At 40.9% G+C, this 22,333-nt stretch overlaps 1 pseudogene; it reads left to right on the top strand.

Moving 5' to 3' along the window:
• The first annotated feature begins 1,430 nt into the window (after positions 1 to 1,430).
• Positions 1,431 to 21,676, top strand: LOC123129473 (uncharacterized; annotated as a pseudogene).
• Positions 21,677 to 22,333: the final 657 nt, after the last annotated feature.

Raw genomic sequence — 22,333 nt, 5'->3', positions numbered from 1 at the left:
AAAATTGAAAAGATTAAACCTAGGACAAAGCTAGAATTTTGATAAAGTTTTTTTGATAAAGCTAGAATTTTGATGAATTTAGATTGAAGAAAGTAATTCATTTTGCACATGAAAGAGAGAATAAATACACCATGTGGCAAGCGTGGTAAAAGCATTCTATGATGACTTTTTTTTGATTTAAATGTATATGGGTGCATTTTAGTATGTTTGCTCACTTATTTCAGTCTATATGTAGTATGCATAAAAATATATATAATATGTTACATTTGTGAATGAAGGGAGTAGGTACCTGCTGCATGGCAGGAAATGATGGTGGTAGACATGGCCACGAGAGCCATCAAGCACAAAACGCGAGTGTTGTCTCTGGTGCTCGTCATGTTGGGGATCCTTCTCTTTGTAGCGTTGTTGTCCTTCTGTAGCGACGCTGTCACCGGAATAGGGCGTGCTAGTCTTTATATAGAGATCGGAGAATGGATTTAATGACATTTTATTATTTCCTATATTAATGTTTTGGCAAATACTTTATAATCAATTTTTGCCTATCATATCTTCATGTATTTATTCTTTCCTTATCAAAATGTTCTAGAAGTATTTTTTACCTATTACATCTTCATGTATTAATCAGTTCCTTGTTAACGCGCGGGCAAATGAGATAGCCTCCTGGATTATGTCTTGCATTTTTTTAGTTACTGGTTAAATTGTACTCTCCCGCAAAAAAAAGTTAAATTGTCCGTGCGTATCAGTGTGGGGCATACTTTATTTACTGGTTCAAATATCAATCGTGTCTATCATATAATAGGCATTGGTGGAGTTCTTCTTTGAAACAAATAGTAGCAAGTTCTATTCAATAAAACCACCTTAGTGATTGTAAACAACATAACTCTAAGTCCAGTGACCAAACTGAGTTTTTCGTCCAAGTTGAGTGAACATCCATGTAAGGTAATCAAAACTTTCGTGATGCTTTTGATTTTTGTAATCTTAAAGACCTTGGTTTTGAGGGTGATGTTTTCACCTGGAGGAATAACAATTATCGCATTGATGGTTATATCCGTGAGCGCCTTGACAGAGTGGTGGCTACCCCAACGTGGTGTGCATGTTTTCCCCACTATAAAGTCGTTAATGGTTATCCTGAACACTCGGACCATAGACCTATTTCTCTATGGGTTGATGGCAGTTGGCGGATGATGAATAAGGGAGGTGGTACACAGATGAAGCGATTTGAAGCCCGGTGGTTACTTGAGGAGGACTGCGACAACTTGGTTCGTCAGTAATGGGAGAGAGCTACTGGTCCTTCAGTGGCTAGAAGACTTGCAGCCGTCAATAACGCATTACATGTATGGAGTCGGGATGTTTTGGGTGATTTACAAAAACGAGCAAGGATTCTGAAACTGGAACTAGAGGAGATCCGGCGGCTACCTTTGTCACAGAATATGATTCAGAAGGAGCTAACAGTCAAATACAAGCTTGAGAGACTTGAGGAACAGATTGATGTGGCAAGCCGGCAAAGGGCACATGCTGATTGGTTGTCTAAAGGAGACTGCAACACTAAATATTTCCAGGTGTATGCGTCTGAACAGAGGCGGAAAAATACCATAACCAAGCTGGTGAGGGAGGACGGGGTGGTGGTGACTGGGGAGGAGGGCTTGAAGGCCCTCATTACTAATTATTTTTCTAGCTTATTTACCGCCATGGCAGATGCTGACGCTGCAGTAATTCTAAATAACATAGCACCAAAAGTCTCTGCCCAAATGAACGAGTACTTAACGGCGGATTTTACTACAGAGGAGGTTAAGAAGGCTCTAGATAACATTGGTGATCTCAAAGCACCGGGCGTTGATGGCTTACCAGCGATCTTCTATAAGCACTATTGGCAGTTGATTGGTGATGATGTTGTTGTGCGCGAGGTTTTACAAGTATTACGAGCCGGCAGTATTCCGGAGGGATGGAATGACACCCTTGTGATGCTTATCCCAAAGGTCCAGAACCCAAAAAGATTGAAGGATCTACGCCCTATTAGCCTCTGTAATGTTGTGTATAAGCTCGTGTCCAAGGTTTTGGCCAACAGACTGAAGTGCATACTGGGAGATATCGTATCACCAAACCAGAGTGTGTTCGTGCCCGGCAGGCTCATTTCCGATAACACTATTTTGGCTTATGAGATGATACACTTTTTGAAGAGAAAGAGAACTGGAGCCACTAGCTATGCGGCACTCGAACTTGATATGAGTAAAGCCTACGACAGGGTGAACTGGGATTTTATGCAGAAGATCATGACACGGTTGGGTTTTGATAATGCCTTTGTGGAACAAATCAGCAAGTGTATGCGTACTGTACGCTACAGATTTAAGGTAAATGGGTCTTGTACCGAGACAGTTATTCCAGGACAAGGTTTGAGGCAGGGAGACCCAATTTCTCCATACTTATTTCTTATTTGTGTTGAGGGTTTCTCCGCTTTGCTTGATCATGAAGAATCCATGGGTTCGATTAGAGGCATCAAAGTAGCACCTGAGGCCCCTACCGTCACACACCTGCTTTTCGCTGATGATTCCTTGCTGTTGTTGGAGGCCACCGAAGAGAGTGTGTCCATAGTGAATGAAATTCTTGAAGTATATGAGAAGGGGTTGGGCCAAATTATTAATCGGGAAAAGTCTTCCGTGCTCTTCAGCAAGAACACGCCGCAGCTTAGGTAACAAACCTTACTGCATCTTCTCGGCCTACAGAACGAAGGTCAACAGGGCAAGTATTTGGGGCTGCCTCGCTATGTGGGCAAGGCTCGTCAGGCCTGCTTTTGAATGCCTCCGAGATAGAATCCGGGACCTACTTCAGGGTTATAAAATCAAGATTTTGTCAAAGAAGGGTAAGGAAATCCTAATAAAAATGGTTACCCAAGCAATTCCAGCCTATGCCATGGCCTGTTTTGATCTGGCAAAGTCCTTGTGTGAGAGTATTAGCCACATGATCTGCCGTTTTTGGTGGGATAACCAAGAGATGAGCATAAACATCACTGGGTTGGCTGGGAGAAGATGACCCATCCGAAATAACAGGGAGGGCTTGGGTTTAGGGATCTACACGCATTCAATATTGCAATGTTGTCTCGCCAAGTTTGGAGGCTGATCCAGGCACCGGACTCGCTCTATGCTCGTGTTCTACGTGCTAAATACTACCCGGACGGCGACATTTTTGCAGCTACAGCGACCCTGGGCATCAGTTATGTTTGTCAGAGCATCCTTCAAGGGGTGTCCATCGTGAAGGAGGGGATGGTGTGGAGGGTGGGTTCGGGTGAGCATATCCGGATCTGGCAGGACCCCTTGCTCCCTACTGGTGTTGTTCGGTTCCCAAGGTCTCCCCATCACAATACCATCCTGAATAAAATCTCAGAGCTTATCGACCCGTATACACACTCCTGGGATGAGCTGTTGGTTAGACAAATGTTCAATCCGGAAGAGACTGATATAGTACTAAAGATTCCAATTTTTGAGCAACATGAGGACTTTTTGGCTTGGCAATTCGATAGCAAGGGCTTATTTTCAGTGAGGTCTGCGTACAGAGTTCACCTTGACATGAAGAAACGGATGGCCCCCTGATACGTCTCCAACGTATCTATAATTTTTTATTGTTCCATGCTATTATATTATCAACCTTGGATGTTTTGTATGCATTTATATGCTATTTTATATGATTTTTGGGTCTAACCTATTAACCTAGAGCCCAGTGCCAGTTTTTGTTTTTTCCTTGTTTTAGAGTATCGTAGAAAAGGAAAATCAGACAGAGTTCAATTGACCTGAAACTTCACGGAACTTATTTTTGGACTAGAAGAAGCCCACGGAGTATCGGAGATGAACCAGGAGAGTCCCGGGCTTCCCATGAGGGTGGGGGCGCGCCCCCTGCCTCGTGGATAGCAGGGAGATCCACCGACGTACTTCTTCCTCCTATATATACCCATATACCCTAAAAACTTTGGGGAGCATAATAGATAGGAAGTTCCGCCGCCAGAAGCCTCTGTAGCCACCGAAAACCAATCTAGACCCGTTCCGGCACCCTGTCGGAGGGGGAATCCATCTCCGGTGGCCATCTTCATCATCCCGGTGCTCTCCATGACGAGGAGGGAGTAGTTCTCCCTCAGGGCTGAGGGTATGCACCAGTAGCTATGTATTTGATTTCTCTCTCGTGTTCTTGAGGTGATACGAACTTGATGTATCGCGAGCTTTGCTATTATAGTTGGATCTTATGATGTTTTCGCCCCCCCCCCCCTCTACTCTCTTGTAATGGATTGAGTTTTCCCTTTGAAGTTATCTTATCGGATTGAGTCTTTAAGGATTTGAGAACACTTGATATATGTCTTGTGAGGGATACCCGTGGTGACAATGGGGTATTCTATTGATCCACTTGATGTATGTTTTGGTGATCAACTTGTGGGTTCCGCCCATGAACCTATGCATAGGGTTTGGCACACGTTTTCGTCTTGACTCTCCTGTAGAAACTTTGGGGCACTCTTTGAAGTACTTTGTGTTGGTTTGAATAGATGAATCTGAGATTGTGTGATGCATATCGTATAATCATACCCACGGATACTTGAGGTGACATTGGAGTATCTAGGTGACATTAGGGTTTTTGTTGATTTGTGTCTTAAGGTGTTATTCTAGTACGAACTCTATGATAGATTGAACGGAAAGAATATCTTCATGTTATTTTACTACGGACTCTTGAATAAATCGATCAGAAAGGATAACTTTGAGGTGGTTTCGTACCCTACCATAATCTCTTCGTTTGTTCTCCGCTATTAGTGCCTTTGGAGTGGCTCTTTGTTGCATGTTGAGGGATAGTTATATGATCCAATTATGTTATTATTGTTGAGAGAACTTGCACTAGTGAAAGTATGAACCCTAGGCCTTATTTCCTAGCATTGCAATACCGTTTGTGCTCACTTTTATTATTAGTTACCTTGCTGTTCTTATATTTTCAGATTACAAATACCCATATCTATCATCCATATTGCACTTGTATCACCATCTCTTCACCGAACTAGTGCACCTATACAATTTACCATTGTATTGGGTGTGTTGGGGACACAAGAGACTCTTTGTTATTTGGTTGCAGAGTTATTTGAGAGAGACCATCTTCATCCTACGCCTCCTACGGATTGATAAACCTTATGTCATCCACTTGAGGGAAATTTGCTACTGTCCTACAAACCTCTGCACTTGGAGGCCCAACAATGTCTACAAGAAGAAGGTTGTGTAGTAGACATCAAGCTCTTTTCTGGCGCCATTGCTGGGGAGGTTAGCGCTTGAAGGTATATCTTGAGATATTGCAATTGAATCTTTTTGTTTCTTGTTTTAGCACTAGTTTAGTTTATAAAAGAAAACTAAAAATGGAATTGAGTTTGTCTCATACGCTTCATCTTTTTAATATCTTTCATGAGTATGATGGAAAGGCAAATTTTGCCAAAGTGTTAGAAGAAGAATGCATTAGAATGTTTGGCACTAAATCTTTGAATGATGAGCATGATTGCAATGTTGTTAGTATTAATTCTTTGAATATCCGTGATGCTAATGATATGCAAAGCCACAAGCTTGGGGAAGCTATGTTTGATGAAGATGATATTTTTGTCCCCCAAGTTTTGATGAGCAAATTTATTATGATGAAAGCATGCCTCCTATTTATGATGATTATATTGATGAAAGTGGATTTGGAGAGGTCATGACTTTATTTTGTGATGAATCCACTATTTCAGAAGAGGTTCCAATTGATTATGAGAACAAAGTTTCTATCTATGATGATTATTGTGATGACTTCTATGCTATAAAGAATAATGATATCCATGAAACTTGTCATCATGATTTTAGTTTTCAATTGGATTATGCCTCACATGATAGTTATTTTGTTGAGTTTGCTCCCACTATTATCCATGACAATAAATTTGCTTATGTGGAGAGTAATAAAAATTATATGCTTGTAGATCATGAAAAGAATTCTTTATGTGATAGTTATATTGTTGAATTCATTCATGATGCTACTGAAAATTATTATGAGGGAGGAACATATGCTTGTAGTAATTGCAATAATATCAAGTTTCCTCTCTATGTGCTTAAAGTTTTAAAGTTATGCTTGTTTTGCCTTCCTATGCTAGTTGATTATTGTTCCTATAAGTTGTTTGCTCACAAAATCCTTATGCATAGGAAGTTGGTTAGACTTAAATTTTCTAGTCATGTTCTTCATGATGCTCTCTTTATGTTACAATTCTTATCTTTTATGTGAGCATCATTGAAATCATCATGCCTATCTGGGGGCGTTAAACGATGGCGCTTGTTGGGAGGCAACCCAATTTTATTTTTGTCCCTTCATTTTTGCTCCTGTTTAGTGATAAATAATATATCTAGCCTCTGGTTATATGTGGTTTTATGTTTTAATTAGTGTTTGTGCCAAGTAGAACCTTTGGGAAGACTTGGGGAAAGTCTTGTTGATCTTGCTGTAAAAAACAAAAACTTTAGCACTCACGAGAATTGCTGCCATTTTTTACTGGAGAGTGCTATTAAGTTAATTATTTTGGAAGAGTATTAATAGACAAATTACTCAGGTCCAACAATTTATTTTAGAATTTTATGATTTACACAAGTATACGTTTGATCCATATTACTACAGATTGTTCTGTTTTTGACAGATTCTGTTTTCTATGTGTTGTTTGCTTATTTTGATGAATCTATGAGTAGTATCGGAGGGTATGAACCATAGATGAGTTGGAATACAGTAGATATTACACCAATATGAATTTAGAATGCGTTCACAACAGTACCTAAGTGGTGATTTATTTTCTTATACTAACGGAGCTTACGAGTTTTCTGTTAAGTTTTGTGTTGTGAAGTTTTCAAGTTTTGGGTAAAGATTCGATGGATTATGGAACAAGGAGTGGCAAGAGCCTAATCTTGGGGATGCCCAAGGTACCCCAAGGTAATATTCAAGTACAACCAAAAGCCTAAGCTTGGGGATGCCCCGGAAGGCATCCCCTCTTTCGTCTTCGTTCATCGGTAACTTTACTTGGAGCTATATTTTTATTCACCACATGATATGTGTTTTGCTTGGAGCGTCATTTTATTTTCTTTTGTTTTGCTTGCTGTTTGAATAAAATACCAAGATCTGAAATTATGAAATGTTAGAGAGTCTTCACATAGTTGCAGAATTATTTGACTACTCATTGATCTTCACTTATATCTTTCGGAGTAGTTTGCTCTTGCTCTAGTGCTTCACTTATATCTTTCTAGAGCACGGTGGTGGTTTTATTTTATAGAAATAGATGAACTCTCATGCGTCACTTATATTATTTCGAGAGTCCTAAATAGCATTCTAATTTGCTTTGGTTATGAATTTAGTCCTAATATGATGGGCATCCAAGATTGGTATAATAAAAACTTTCATATAAAGTGCATTGAATACTATGAGAAGTTTGATACTCGATGATTGTTTTGAGATATGAAGATGGTGATATTAGAGTCATGCTAGTTGGGTGTTTATGAATTTGATAAATACTTGTGTTGAAGTTTGTGATTCCCGTAGCATGCACGTATGGTGAACCGTTATGTGATGAAGTCGGAGCATGACTTATTTATTGATTGTCTTCCTTATGAGTGGCGGTCGGGGATGAGCGATGGTCTTTTCCTACCAATCTATCCCCCATGGAGCATGCGCGTAATACTTTGTTTCAATAACTAATAGATTTTTGCAATAAGTATGTGAGTTCTTTATGACTAATGTTGAGTCCATGGATTATACGCACTCTCACCCTTCCACCACTGCTAGCCTCTCTAGTACCGCTCAACTTTTGCCGGTACCTTAAACCCACCATATACCCTCTCAAAAGAGCCACCATACCTACCTATCATGGCATTTCCATAGCCATTCCGAGATATATCGCCATGCAACTTACCATCGTTCCGTCTATTATGACATGCTTCATCATTATCATATTGCTTGCATGATCATGTAGTTGATATCATATTTGTGGCAAAGCCATCATTCATAAATCTTCATACATGTCACTCATGATTCATTGCCCATCCCGGTACACCGCCGAAGGCATTGACATAAGAGCCATATTTTGTCCTAAGTATTGAGTTGTAATTGTTGAGTTGTAAGTAAATAAAAGTGTGATGATCATCATTTTAGAGCATTGTCCCAAGTGAGGAAAGGATGATGGAGACTATGATTCCCCCACAAGTCGGGATGAGACTCCAGGCTAAAAAGAGAGGCCATAAAAAAATAGAAAAGGCCCAAATAAAAAAATGAGAGAAAAAGAGAGAAGGGACAATGCAGCTATCCTTTTACCACACTTGTGCTTCAAAGTAGCACCATGATCTTCATGATAGAGAGTCTCCTATGTTATCACTTTCATATACTAGTGGGAATCTTTCATTATAGAACTTGGCTTGTATATTCCAATGATGGGCTTTCTCAAAATGCCCTAGGTCTTCGTGAGCAAGCGAGTTGGATGCACACCCACTTAGTTTCTTTTTGAGCTTTCATACACTTATAGCTCTTGTGAATCCGTTGCATGGCAATGCCTACTCACTCACATTGATATATGTTGATTGGCATCTCCATAGCCCGTTAATACGCCTAGTTGATGTGAGACTATCTTCTCCCTTTTTGTCTTCTCCACAACCACCCTTCTATTCCACATATAGTGCTATATCCATGGCTCACGCTCATATATTGCGTGAAGATTGAAAAAGTTTGAGAACATTAAAAGTATGAAACAATTGTTGGGCTTGTCATCGGGGTTGTGCATGATTTAAATACATTGTGTGGTGAAGATGGAGCATAGCTAGACTATATGATTTTATAGGGATAGCTTTCTTTGGCCATGTTATTTTGAGAAGACATGATTACTTTGTTAGTATGCTTGAAGTATTATTATTTTTATGTCAATATTAAAAAAAATTCTTGAATCTTATGGATCTGAATATTCTTGCCAAAATAAAGAAGAATTACATAGAGAAATATGTTGGGTAGCATTCCACATCAAAATTTCTATTTTTATCATTTACCTACTCGAGGACAAGCAGGAATTAAGCTTGGGGATGCTGATACGTCTCCAACGTATCTATAATTTTTGATTGTTCCATGCTATTATATTATCAACCTTGGATGTTTTATATGCGTTTATATGCTATTTTATATGATTTTTGGGTCTAACCTATTAACCTAGAGCCCAGTGCCAGTTTCTGTTTTTTTCCATGTTTTAGAGTATCGCCTGAAACTTCACTGAACTTATTTTTGGACCATAATAAGCCCATGGAGTATCGGAGATGGACCAGGAGAGTCCCGAGCTGCCAACGAGGGTGGGGGACGCACCCACCCCCCTGGGCGCACCCCCTGCCTCGTGGACAGCCGGAGATCCACCGACGTACTTCTTCCTCCTATATATACCAATATACCCTAAAAACTTTGGGGAGCACAATAGATCGTGAGTTCCGCCACCAGAAGCCTTCGTAGCCACCGAAAACCAACCTAGACCCATTCTGGCACCCTACCGGAGGGGGAATCCCTCTTCGGTGGCCATCTTCATCATCCCGGTGCTCTCCATGACGAGGAGGGAGTAGTTCTCCCTCGGGGCTGAGGGTATGTACCAGTAGCTATGTGTTTGATCTCTCTCTCTCGTGTTCTTGAGATGATACGATCTTGATGTATTACGAGCTTTGCTATTATAGTTGGATCTTATGATGTTTTCTCCCCCCTCTACTCTCTTGTAATGGATTGAGTTTTCCCTTTGAAGTTATCTTATCGGATTGAGTCTTTAAGGATTTGAGAACACTTGATGTATGTCTTGCGTGGGATACCCGTGGTGACAATGGGGTATTCTATTGATCCACTTGATGTATGCTACCTCTTGAGCACTGCATTGGTTTTCCCTTGAAGAGGAAAGGGTGATGCAGCAAAGTAGCATAAGTATTTCCCTCAGTTTTTGAGAACCAATATATCAATCCGGTAGGAGGCTACACGCGAGTCCCTCGCACCTACACAAAACAAATAAATCCTCGCGACCAACGCGATAAGGGGTTGTCAATCCCTACACGGTCACTTACAAGAGTGAGATCTGATAGATATGATAAGATAATATTTTTGGTATTTTTATGATAAAGATACAAGGTAAAATAAAAGGCAATGAAAATAACTAAGTGTTGGAAGATTAATATGATGGAAGGTAGACCTGGGGGCCATAGGTTTCACTAGTGGATTCTCTCAAGAGCATAAGTATTTTACGGTGGGTGAACAAATTACTGTTGAGTAATTGACATAATTGAGCATAGTTATGAGAATATCTAGGTATGATCATGTATATAGTCATCACGTCCGATACAAGTAGACCGACTCCTGCCTGCATCTAATACTATTACTCCACACATCGACCGCTATCCAGCATGCATCTAGAGTATTAAGTTCATAAGAACAGAGTAACGCTTTAAGCAAGATGACATGATGTAGAGGGATAAATTCATGCAATATGATAAAAAAACATCTTGTTATCCTCGATGGCAACAATACAATACGTGCCTTGCTGCCCCTACTGTCACTGGGAAAGGACACCGCAAGATTGAACCCAAAGCTAAGCACTTCTCCCATTGCAAGAAAGATCAATCTAGTAGGCCAAACATAACTGATAATTCAAAGAGACTTGCAAAGATAACCAATCAGACATAAAAGAATTCAGAGAAGAATCAAATATTGTTCATGGATAAACTTGATCATAAACCCACAATTCATCGGTCTCAACAAACACACCGCAAAAAGAAGATTACATCGAATAGATCTCCACAAGAGAGGGGGGGAACATTGTATTGAGATCCAAAAAGAGAGAAGAAGCCATCTAGCTAATAACTATGGACCCGAAGGTCTGAGGTAAACTACTCACACATCATCAGAGAGGCTATGGTGTTGATGTAGAAGCCCTCCGTGATCGATGCCCCCTCCGGCGGAGCTTCGGAACAGGCCCCAATATGGGATCTCGTGGATACAAAAAGTTACGGCGGTGGAATTAGGGTTTTGGCTCCGTATCTGGTTGTTTGGGGGTACGTAGGTATATATAGGAGGAAGGAGTACGTCGGTGGAGCAACAGGGGGCCCACGAGGGTGGAGGGCGTGCCTAGGGGGGTAGGCGCGCCCCCCTACCTCGTGGCCTCCCTATTGGTTGCTTGATGTAGGGTCCAAGTCTCTTTGATCTTGTTCGTTCCACAAATCATGTTCCCGAAGGTTTCATCCCATTTGCACTCCATTTGATATTCTTTTTCTACGAAACTCTGAAATAGGCAAAAAAAACAGCAATTCTGGGATGGGCCACCGGTTATAGGTTAGTCCCAAAAATAATATAAAAGTGAATAATAAAGCCCAATAATGTCCAGAACAGAAGATAATATAGCATGGAGCAATCAAAAATTATAGATACGTTGGAGACGTATCAAGCATCCCCAAGCTTAATTCCTGCTCGTCCTCGAGTAGGTAAATGATAAAAACAGAATATTTGATGTGTAATGCTACTAGGCATAATTTCAATGTAATTCTTCTTAATTGTGGTATGAATATTCAGATCCTAAAGATTCAAGACAAAAGTTTAATATTGACATAAAAATAATAATACTTCAAGCATACTAACTAAGCAATTATGTCTCCTCAAAATAACATGGCCAAAGAAAGTTATCCCTACAAAATCATATAGTATGGCTATGCTCTATCTTCACCACACAAAGTATTTAAATCATGCACAACCCCGATGACAAGCCAAGCAATTGTTTCATACTTTTGACATTCTCAAACTTTTTTCAATCTTCACGCAATACATGAGCGTGAGCCATGGACATAGCACTATAGGTGGAATAGAATGGTTGTTGTGGAGAAGACAAAAGGGAGAAGATAGTCTCACATCAACTAGGCGTATCAACGGGCTATGGAGATGTCCATCAATAGATATCAATGTGAGTGAGTAGGGACTGCCATGCAACAGATGCACTAAAGCTATAAGTATATTAAAGCTCAAAAAGAAACTAAGTGGGTGTGCATCCAACTCGCTTGTTCACGAAGACCTAGGGCATTTTGAGGAAGCCCATCATTGGAATATGCAAGCCAAGTTCTATAATGAAAAATTCCCACTAGTATATGAAACTGATATCATAGGAGACTCTCTATCATGAAGATCATGGTGCTACTTTGAAGCACAAGTGTGGTAAAAGGATAGTAGCATTGTCCCTTCTCTCTTTTTCTCTCGTGTTTTTTTATTTGGGCCTTTTCTCCCTTTTTATGGCCTCTTTTTTTCGTCCGGAGTCTCATCCCGACTTGTGGGGGAATCATAGTCTCCATCATCCTTCCCTCACTGGGCAATGCTCTAATAATGATGATCATCACACTTTTATTTTCTTACAACTCAAGAATTACAACTCGATACTTAGAACAAGATATGACTCTATATGAACGCCTCCGGCGGTGTACCGGGATATGCAATGACTCATGAGTGACATGTATGAAAGAATTATGAACGGTGGCTTTGCCACAAATACAATGTCAACTACATGATCATGCAAAGCAATATGACAATGATGAAGTGTGTCATAATAAATGGAACGGTGGTAAGTTGCATGGCAATATATCTCGGAATGGCTATGGAAATGCCATGATAGGTAGGTATGGTGGCTGTTTTGAGAAAGGTATATGGTGGGTGTATGATACCGGCGAAAGGTGTGCGGTATTAGAGAGGCTAGCAATGGTGGAAGGGTGAGAGTGCGTATAATCCATGGACTCAACATTAGTCATAAAGAACTCACATACTTATTGCAAAAATCTACAAGTTATCAAAGCAAAGTATTAAGCGCATGCTCCTAGGGGGATAGATTGGTAGGAAAAGACCATCGCCCGTCCCCGACCGCCACTCATAAGGAACAATCAATAAATAAATCATGCTCCGACTTCATCACATAAAGGTTCACCATACGTGCATGCTATGGGAATCACAAACTTTTACACAAGTATCTCTCAAATTCACAACTACTCAACTATAATGACTCTAATATCACCATCTTTATATCTCAAAACAATCATCAAGCATCAAACTTCTCTTAGTATTCAACACACTCATAAGAAAGTTTTTACTAATCTTGTATACCTAGCATATTAGGATTATTTAAGCAAATTACCATGTCATTTAAGACTCTCAAAATAATCTAAGTGAAGCATGAGAGATCAATAGTTTCTATAAAACAAATCCACCACCGTGCTCTAAAAGATATAAGTGAAGTACTAGAGCAAAACTATATAACTCAAAAGATATAAGTGAAGCACATATAATATTCTAATAATTTCCAAATCATGTGTGTATCTCTCAAAAAAGGTGTGTGCAGCAAGGATGATTGTGGAAAACTAACAAATAAATACTCAAATAATACAAGACGCTCCAAGCCAAACACATATCATGTGGTGAATAAAAATATAGCTCCAAGTAAAGTTACCGATAGAAGTAGACGAAAGAGTGGATGCCTTCCGGGGCATCCCCAATCTTTGGCTTTTAGGTGTCCTTCGATTATCTTGGGGGTGCCATGGGCATCCCCAAGCTTAGGCTCTTGCCACTCCTTGTTCCATAATCCATCAAATCCTTACCCAAAACTTGAAAACTTCACAACACAAAACTTAAAGTAGAAAATCTCGTGAGCCCCGTTAGCGAAAGAAAACAAAAGACCACTTCAAGGTACTGTAATGAACTCATTCTTTATTTATATTGGTGTTAAACCTACTGTATTCCAACTTCTCTATGGTTTATAAATTACTTTACTAGCCATAGATTCATCAAAATAAGCAAACAACACATGAAAAACAGAATCTGCCAAAAACAGAACAGTCTGTAGTAATCTGTAGCTAGCGCAAGATATGGAACCCCAAAAATTCTAAAATAAATTTCTGGACGGGAGGAATTTATCTATTAATCATCTTCAAAAATAATGAACTAAATAGAAATTTCCAAATAAAAATGGCAGCAGTTATCGTGAGCGCTAAAGTTTCTGTTTTTACAGCAAGATTAACAAGACTTTCCCCAAGTCTTCCCAACGGTTCTACTTGGCACAAACAATAATTAAACACAAAAAACACAACCAAAACAGAGGCTAGATAAATTATTTATTACTAAACAGGAGCAAAAAGCAAGGAATAAAAATAAAATTGGGTTGCCTCCCAACAAGCGCTAGCGTTTAACGCCCCTAGCTAGGCATAAAAAGCAAGGATAAAGATAGGTATTGCCATCTTTGGTAGGCAATCCATAAGTGGCTCTCATAATAGATTCATAAGGTAATTTAATTTTCTTTCTAGGAAAGTGTTACATACCTTTCCTTAACGGAAATTGGAATCTAATATTTCCTTCCTTCATATCAATAATTGCAGCAATCATTCTAACGAAAGGTCTACCAAAAATAATAGGACATGAAGGATTGCAATCTATGTCAAGAACAATAAAATCTACGGGCACATACTTCCTATTTGCAACAATAAGAACATCATTAATTCTTCCCATAGGTTTCTTAATATTGGAATCCGCAAGGTGCAAGTTTAAAGAGCAATCATCAAAATCACGGAAACCTAACAAATCACACAAAGTCTTTGGAATCGTGGAAACACTAGCACCAAAATCACACAAAGCATAGCATTCATGATCTTTAATTTTAATTTTAATAGTTGGTTCCCACTCATCATAAAGTTTTCTAGGGATAGAAACTTCCAACTCAAGTTTTTCTTCATAAGATTGCATCAAAGCATCAACGATATGTTTGGTAAAAGCTTTATTTTGACTATAAGCATAAGGAGAATTTAGCATGAATTGCAACAAGGAAATACAATCTATCAAAGAGCAGCTATCATAATTAAATTCCTTGAAATCCAAAATAGTAGGTTCATTAACATCTAGAGTTTTGATCTCTCCAATCCCACTTTTATCAAATTTAGCATCAAGATCTAAAAACTCCGAATTTTTGGAACGCCTTCTAGGTAAAGGTGGATCATATTCAGTCCCACCATTATCAAGATTCATATTGCAAAACAAAGATTTAATAGGGGACACATCAATAACTTTTAGATCTTCATCTTTATTACCATGGAAACTAGAAGAACACGCTCTTATAAAGGAATCTTTCTTAGCACGCATCCTAGCGGTTCTTTCTTTGCACTCATCAATGGAAATTCTCATGGCTTTGAGAGACTCATTGATATCATGCTTAGGTGGAATAGATCTAAGTTTTAAAGAATCAACATCAAGAGAAATTCTATCAACGTTCCTAGCCAAATCATCAACTTTAAGCAGTTTCTCTTCAAGCAAAGCATTGAAATTATTTTGTGAATTCATAAATTCCTTAACACTAATCTCAAATTCAGAGGGAATCTTATTAAAATTTCCATAAGAATTGTTGTAGGAATTACCATAATTATTAGAGGAATTACTAGGATAAGGCCTAGGGTTAAAGTTTCCTCTATGCGTGTTGTTACCAAAAAAAATTCTACCAAAAAAATTCACATCCATAGATTCATTATTATTCTCAATAAAAGTAGACAAAGGCATATCATTAGGATCAAAAGAAACACTCTTAGTAGCAAATAATTTCATAAGTTCTTCCAACTTTCCACTCAAAACATTAGTTTCTTCTATCGCATACACTTTTTTATTAGTAGATCTTTCAGTGTGCCATTGAGAATAATTAGCCATAATATTATCTAGGAGTTTAGTAGCTTCTCCAAAAGTGATTTCCATATAAGTGCCTCCCACGGCCGAATCTAAAAGATTTCTAGAAGCAAAATTCAATCCGGCATAAAAAATTTGTATAATCATCCATAAATTCAAACCATGTGTTGTTCAATTATGTATCATTAATTTCGTCCTCTCCCAAGCTTGTGCAACATGTTCATGATAAAGTTGCTTAAAATTCAAAATATCATTTCTAAGGGAGATGATCTTAGCGGGAGGAAAATACTTAGAGATAAAAGCATCTTTGCACTTGTTCCAAGAATCAATACTATCTTTAGGCAAAGACGAAAACCAAGCTTTAGCACGATCTCTAAGCGAAAAAGGAAATAGCTTCAATTTAACAATATCATTGTCCACATCTTTCTTCTTTTGCATATCATATAAATCAACGAAGCTATTTAGATGGGTAGCGGCATCTTCACTAGGAAGGCCGGAAAACGGATCTTTCATGACAAGATTCAGGAAGGCGGCATTAATTTCACAAGATTCAGCATCGGTAAGAGGAGCAATCAGAGTGCTAATAAAATCATTGTTGTTGGTATTGGTAAAGTCACACAATTTAGTGTTATCTTGAGCCATCGTGACAAGCAAGCAATCCAACACACAAGCAAACGAGGAACGGGCAAAAAGAGGCTAATAGAGAAAGATAGGGAGGATAGAGAGAGAGGGCGAATAAAACGGCAAGGGTGAAGTGGGGGAGAGGAAAATGAGAGGCAAATGGCAAATAATGTAATGCGTAAGATAAGGGTTTGTGATGGGTACTTGGTATGTTGACTTTTGCGTATACCTCCCCGGCAACGGCGCCAGAAATCCTTCTTGCTACCTCTTGAGCACCGCGTTGGTTTTCCCTTGAAGAGGAAAGGGTGATGCAGCAAAGTAGTGTAAGTATTTTCCTTAGTTTTTGAGAACCAAGGTATCAATCCAGTAGGAGGCTACGCGCGAGTCCCTCGCACCTACACAAAACAAATAAATCATCGCAACCAACGCGATGAGGGGTTGTCAATCCCTACACGGTCACTTACGAGAGTGAGATCTGATAGATATGATAAGATAATATTTTTGGTATTTTTATGATAAAGATGCAAGGTAAAATAAAAGTCAATGAAAATAACTAAGTGTTGGAAGATTAATATGATGGAAGATAGACCCGGGGGCCATATGTTTCACTAGTGGCTTCTCTCAAGAGCATCAGTATTTTACGGTGGGTGAACAAATTACTGTTGAGCAATTGACAAAATTGAGCATAGTTATGAGAATATCTAGGTATGATCATGTATATAGGCATCACGCTCGAGACAAGTAGACCGACTCCTGCCTGCATCTACTACTATTACTCCACACATCGACCGCTATCCAGCATGCATCTAGAGTATTAAGTTCATAAGAACAGGGTAATGCTTTAAGCAAGATGACATGACGTAGAGGGATAAATTCATGCAATATGATAAAAACCCCATCTTGTTATCCTCGATGGGAACAATACAATATGTGCCTTGCTGCCCCTACTGCCAGTGGGAAAGGACACCGCAAGATTGAACCCAAAGCTAAGCACTTCTCCCATTGCAAGAAAGATCAATCTAGTAGACCAAACCAAACTGATAATTCGAAGAGACTTGCAAATATAACCAGTCATACATAAAAGAATTCAGAGAAGAATCAAATATTTTTCATAGATAAACTTGATCATAAACCCACAATTCATCGGTCTCAACGAACACACCGCAAAAAGAAGATTACATCGAATAGATCTCCACGAGAGAGGGGGAGAACATTGTATTGAGATCCAAAAAGAGAGAAGAAGCCATCTAGCTAATAACTATGGACCCGAAGGTCTGAGGTAAACTACTCACACATCATCGGAGAGGCTATGGTGTTGATGTAGAAGCCCTCCGTGATCGATGCCCCCTCCGGCGGAGCTCCGGAACAGGCCCCAAGATGGGATCTCATGGATACAGAAAGTTACGACGGTGGAATTAGGGTTTTGGCTCTGTATCTGATTGTTTGGGGGTATGTAGGTATATATAGGAGGAAGGAGTACGTCGGTGGAGCAACAGGGGGGACACAAGGGTAGAGAGCGCGTCTGGGGGGTAGGCGCGCCCCCTACCTCGTGGCCTCCCTATTGGTTGCTTGACGTAGGGTCCAAGTCTCCTGGATCTTGTTCGTTCCATAAATCACGTTCCCGAAGGTTTCATTCCGTTTGGACTCCGTTTCATATTCTTTTTCTGTGAAACTCTGAAATAGGCAAAAACAGCAATTCTGGGCTGGGCCTCCGGTTAATAGGTTAGTCCCAAAAATAATATAAAAGTGAATAATAAAGCCCAATAATGTCCAAAACAGAAGATAATATAGCATGGAGCAATCAAAAATTATAGAAAGGTTGGAGACGTATCAATGTATGTTTTGGTGATCAACTTGCGGGTTCCACCCATGAACCTATGCATAGGGGTTGGCACACGTTTTCGTCTTGACTCTCTGATAGAAACTTTGGGGCACTCTTTGAAGTACTTTGTGTTGGTTTGAATAGATGAATCTGAGATTGTGTGATGCATATCGTATAATCATACCCACGGATACTTGAGCTGACATTGGAGTATCTAGGTGACATTAGGGTTTTTGTTGATTTGTGTCTTAAGGTGTTATTCTAGTACGAACTCTATGATAGATTGAACGGAAAGAATATCTTCATGTTATTTTACTACGGACTCTTGAATAGATCGATCAGAAAGGATAACTTTGAGGTGGTTTCGTACCCTACCATAATCTCTTCGTTTGTTCTCCTCTATTAGTGACTTTGGAGTGACTCTTTGTTGCATGTTGAGGGATAGTTATATGATCCAAATATGTTATTATTGTTGAGAGAACTTGCACTAGTGAAAGTATGAACCCTAGGCCTTATTTCCTAGCATTGCAATACCGTTTGTGCTCACTTTTATCATTAGTTACCTTGCTGTTTTTATATTTTCAGATTACAAATACCCATATCTATCATCCATATTGCACTTGTATCACCATCTCTTCACCGAACTAGTGCACCTATACAATTTACCATTGTACTGGGTATGTTGGGGACACAAGAGACTCTTTGTTATTTGGTTACAGGGTTGTTTGAGAGAGACCATCTTCATCCTACGCCTCCTATGGATTGATAAACCTTAGGTCATCCACTTGAGGGAAATTTGCTACTGTCCTACAAACCTCTGCACTTGGAGGCCCAACAACGTCTACAAGAAGAAGGTTGTGTAGTAGACATCACCCCTAGGCAGCAGGGTGAGGGTGCCGCCGGTGATACAACTTATGGAAAAATGTGGCAGAACCTCTGGAAGATTAGATGTCCCGGGAAATTGTATCATTTTTTGTGGAGAGTCTCTCATAATAGTCACCCTATGCTGAGGAATATTGAATGGATTGGGATCAAACTCGATACTAGATGTGTCCTTTACCATAGATTACCAAAGGATGGCGGACATCTTTTTTTCAGATGTAAGGAGGTCAAGAAGATTTGGCGTGTGTATGAGCTGGAGTCGTCCCGGTTAAACCGGCTGCAATGTCAGTCACCGAGCGAAATCCTCGCCACCATATTTGCCCTTTCAGAGGACACGAAGCTGAGAATCATATGCTTTATGTTGTTGTGGTGGACGGAGAGGAATGAAGGCAATCATAAGCAAAAGAGAGCTACACTTGAGGAGTTCTGCTTCCTTTTGGAGAAGCATGTTGCTGAATGGTGTGTCTTTTATGCAAAAAAAAAGAAAGCGCAGATTCTGAGCAAACCTCTGTGGAGTAAACCGATGGTGGATAAGGTTAAAATCAATATTGACAGTGCTTTTGATGTTGCTAAACAGACCACGGGTTGGGGCTATGTGGCTCGAGATCATACAGGTGAGGTGTTGTTTGCTGCTGCTGGAAGGCTTGTGCACATAAGTGAAGCTCTGCATGCTGAACCAACTGTGCTGTTGCATGCCATACACTTAGCTGTGGAGCATGGTATGGGGCGTGTCATTTTTGAGACAGACTGTCTTGGACTTGCTCAAGCCATTAATTCCATGGTGCATTACGGCTCCAACCTTGGTGCTGTCTTCCGTGAGGCTAGATATCTCCTACCAACGAGTTTTAACAAGTGGAGCATTGTTCACTGCCCAAGAGATTGTAACAAGCCTGCCCATGAGTTGGCAACTATAGGTAGATGCATCGAACAATGGCTCTGGCTATCAGATTTCCCTCACAATGTAATTGTGGCTGTGACCGCCAATTTGGTCGGTCCAACGTAATTTGGAATGCAAGGTGTTCCAGTTCTATAGAATTGTGGTAAGAGGCCGAAAACTGGCCTATTAGAGGCTTCTTTAGAATCATGAAGATTTCATAGATGCACATGTTTCTCCTTAGGTGTCGTTCTAATAAATCTTCATAGCCGCTAACCTACGCGAGCTAACCTAGCAGCAGCGTCGCCGCCGCCACACAGCAGCGCTGCCGCCCGCCGCTTCCTCCCTTCCTCTCCCCTCTAACGCCCCCCGCACAGGCGGTTGAGGGGCCCCAACCTTAGTCGCCGATCACTCCCCCTCCCATCCCTCCCCTCTGTCGCCGCTGCAGGAAGCAGTCGGGCTAAGCCCGTCGGCTGATGGCGGTGGCGGAGGAGACTCTCCTTCTCGCGCACGAGGGTGGCACGAGGCACCCGGGCAAGCGGAAGTGTGCCCTGGATCTGAGGCGGCGGAGATCCATAGTGGCTTGATCGCTCCGAGGCGACGTAGATCGGTCGTGGTCTGTGCGCATGATGCGAGATTGAGGTTCGTCGAGCAGATCCGAGTGAAAAGCTAGTCCTCGTCTTGTTGCCAAGACCGGAGATGGCGGCACTCTTTTCTGTCATTATCTTCTTGAAGGCATTGCCATGGAGAAGCTCCAGACCTCTATCCGCTACCTTCGGGGGAGACCCTAGATCAGTAGATTGGATGACGGCAGTGCTCTGGTGTCGTTTCCCCCTTGGGGCCGTCATTCATGGAGGTATAAATGAGCTCGAGGGACCAGTGGACGGCTTCTTTAGTGGAGCGGTGCTTCATCTTACTCATTGATGGCGGCGGATCTCGACGGCGTGGCGCAGTGGAGACTCGGCATCCGATGCACAGAGATGGACTCGCGCAGGAGGAGTCTGGCGTCATGGTGGCTTCAATGGCAGAGGGGCCTGGCAAAGCCAGTGCGTTAGTTTCTCCTCTGAAGATGGATTGATGGAAGATGACGACGATGACACATGAGAGTGCGTTGGACCGGTTTGTACCCCAAACCCAGTATGTGGCTCGGTTGGGGCCTCCGCTTTAGATGTTAGGCTTTGGTGTGATGTCTATTTGGTATTAGGCTCGGACTATCGGCATCCCTTCATCAAATGGATAGGAGTAGCGACCGTTGTTGCTAAGATGGTCGTTTCAGATTGCCTGATGTACTACTTTATAAGGTCTTTGTGAAAAATTAATGAAATAGTTGCATGCATCGCCCAGATGCAGAGGCCAGGGTGATCCTCCTTTTCAAAAAAACATGTTTCTCCTTAATTTTTTAGATGGTTGAAAAATTGCCCAAATGGACTGGTGCGCTTGGACTCCCTAATTTCATATGGTTGAACATTGTTATTGGTGTGCGTTAGCTATGGCTACGGGGTACTGACACCTCTAGACCTTACAGCTTGTTTGGCAATCCAAGGGAAAGGGAATGGAAGTTAAATGCTAATTCCCTTTCTCCATCTGAATTACCAGGCCTCCCCCAGGTAAGTAATTTGAGGGAGTTTAATACATGAATTCCCCTCCCTATTCCCTCTTTAACTGTTGTTACCCCCAAACAATCATAGCGTGTTTGGTTGGGAGAGTTGGGGGTAGGGAATGGGAGTTTAAGATTAGTGAGACTAAAAATATGTTGATTGGTTCAGGGGTTTGGGAATTAGCAAGGGAAGGGGAAGGGAATTAGGAGGGCCAACTCCCATTAATCTCTACCCGGGGCACCCTCGTAATTCAGCGGAGGAATGGGAATTGGACATCTAAAAACATATCATTACATATTTGGTGGCCCACCTCCCGCCACAAAATTCCTCCAAACTAACCGGCCAACGCTAACTACTCCCTGATCTGCAGATGCAATGCCAAATAGGAGCACATCTCATCTAACCTACCCTTTATTTTCTTTGTTCATGGAAATTATTCCCATAAATAACCCCACCCCATACCAAATTACTGGGACTAACTTGCCACTTCCCAAGCCTAATCCCTCAGCCAACTCCCTCTCATAAATTCCCAATCCCTTTCCCTTAAACTACCAAACACGCTATCAAAGGACTAAAAGTCTTCACACCCAAAACTCCCATTTCCTATCCCAAGATGGTAGATCGTCGTTCTTTTTGGAAGACATGAGATTGCATGGATTTTGGTTCCAGGAATTCAGCCCACGCCCTTACAAGAGGATCAGACCTCGGGTGTGGGCCACCAGGATAGTTCATGACACCATGCACCTGGCATGGCCGCTTGATTTGGGGCCAAATCTGGAGTCCACAAAGCTGGGAGAGTAATTTTCATTGAGGGACGCAATCTCCCCAGTGGTTCTTCAT

Source organism: Triticum aestivum, chromosome 6A (assembly GCF_018294505.1).
Source record: "Triticum aestivum cultivar Chinese Spring chromosome 6A, IWGSC CS RefSeq v2.1, whole genome shotgun sequence".
NCBI lineage: Eukaryota > Viridiplantae > Streptophyta > Magnoliopsida > Poales > Poaceae > Triticum > Triticum aestivum.
Note: the sequence above shows the minus strand (reverse complement) of the source record. Positions and strands in the feature narration are given on the sequence as shown.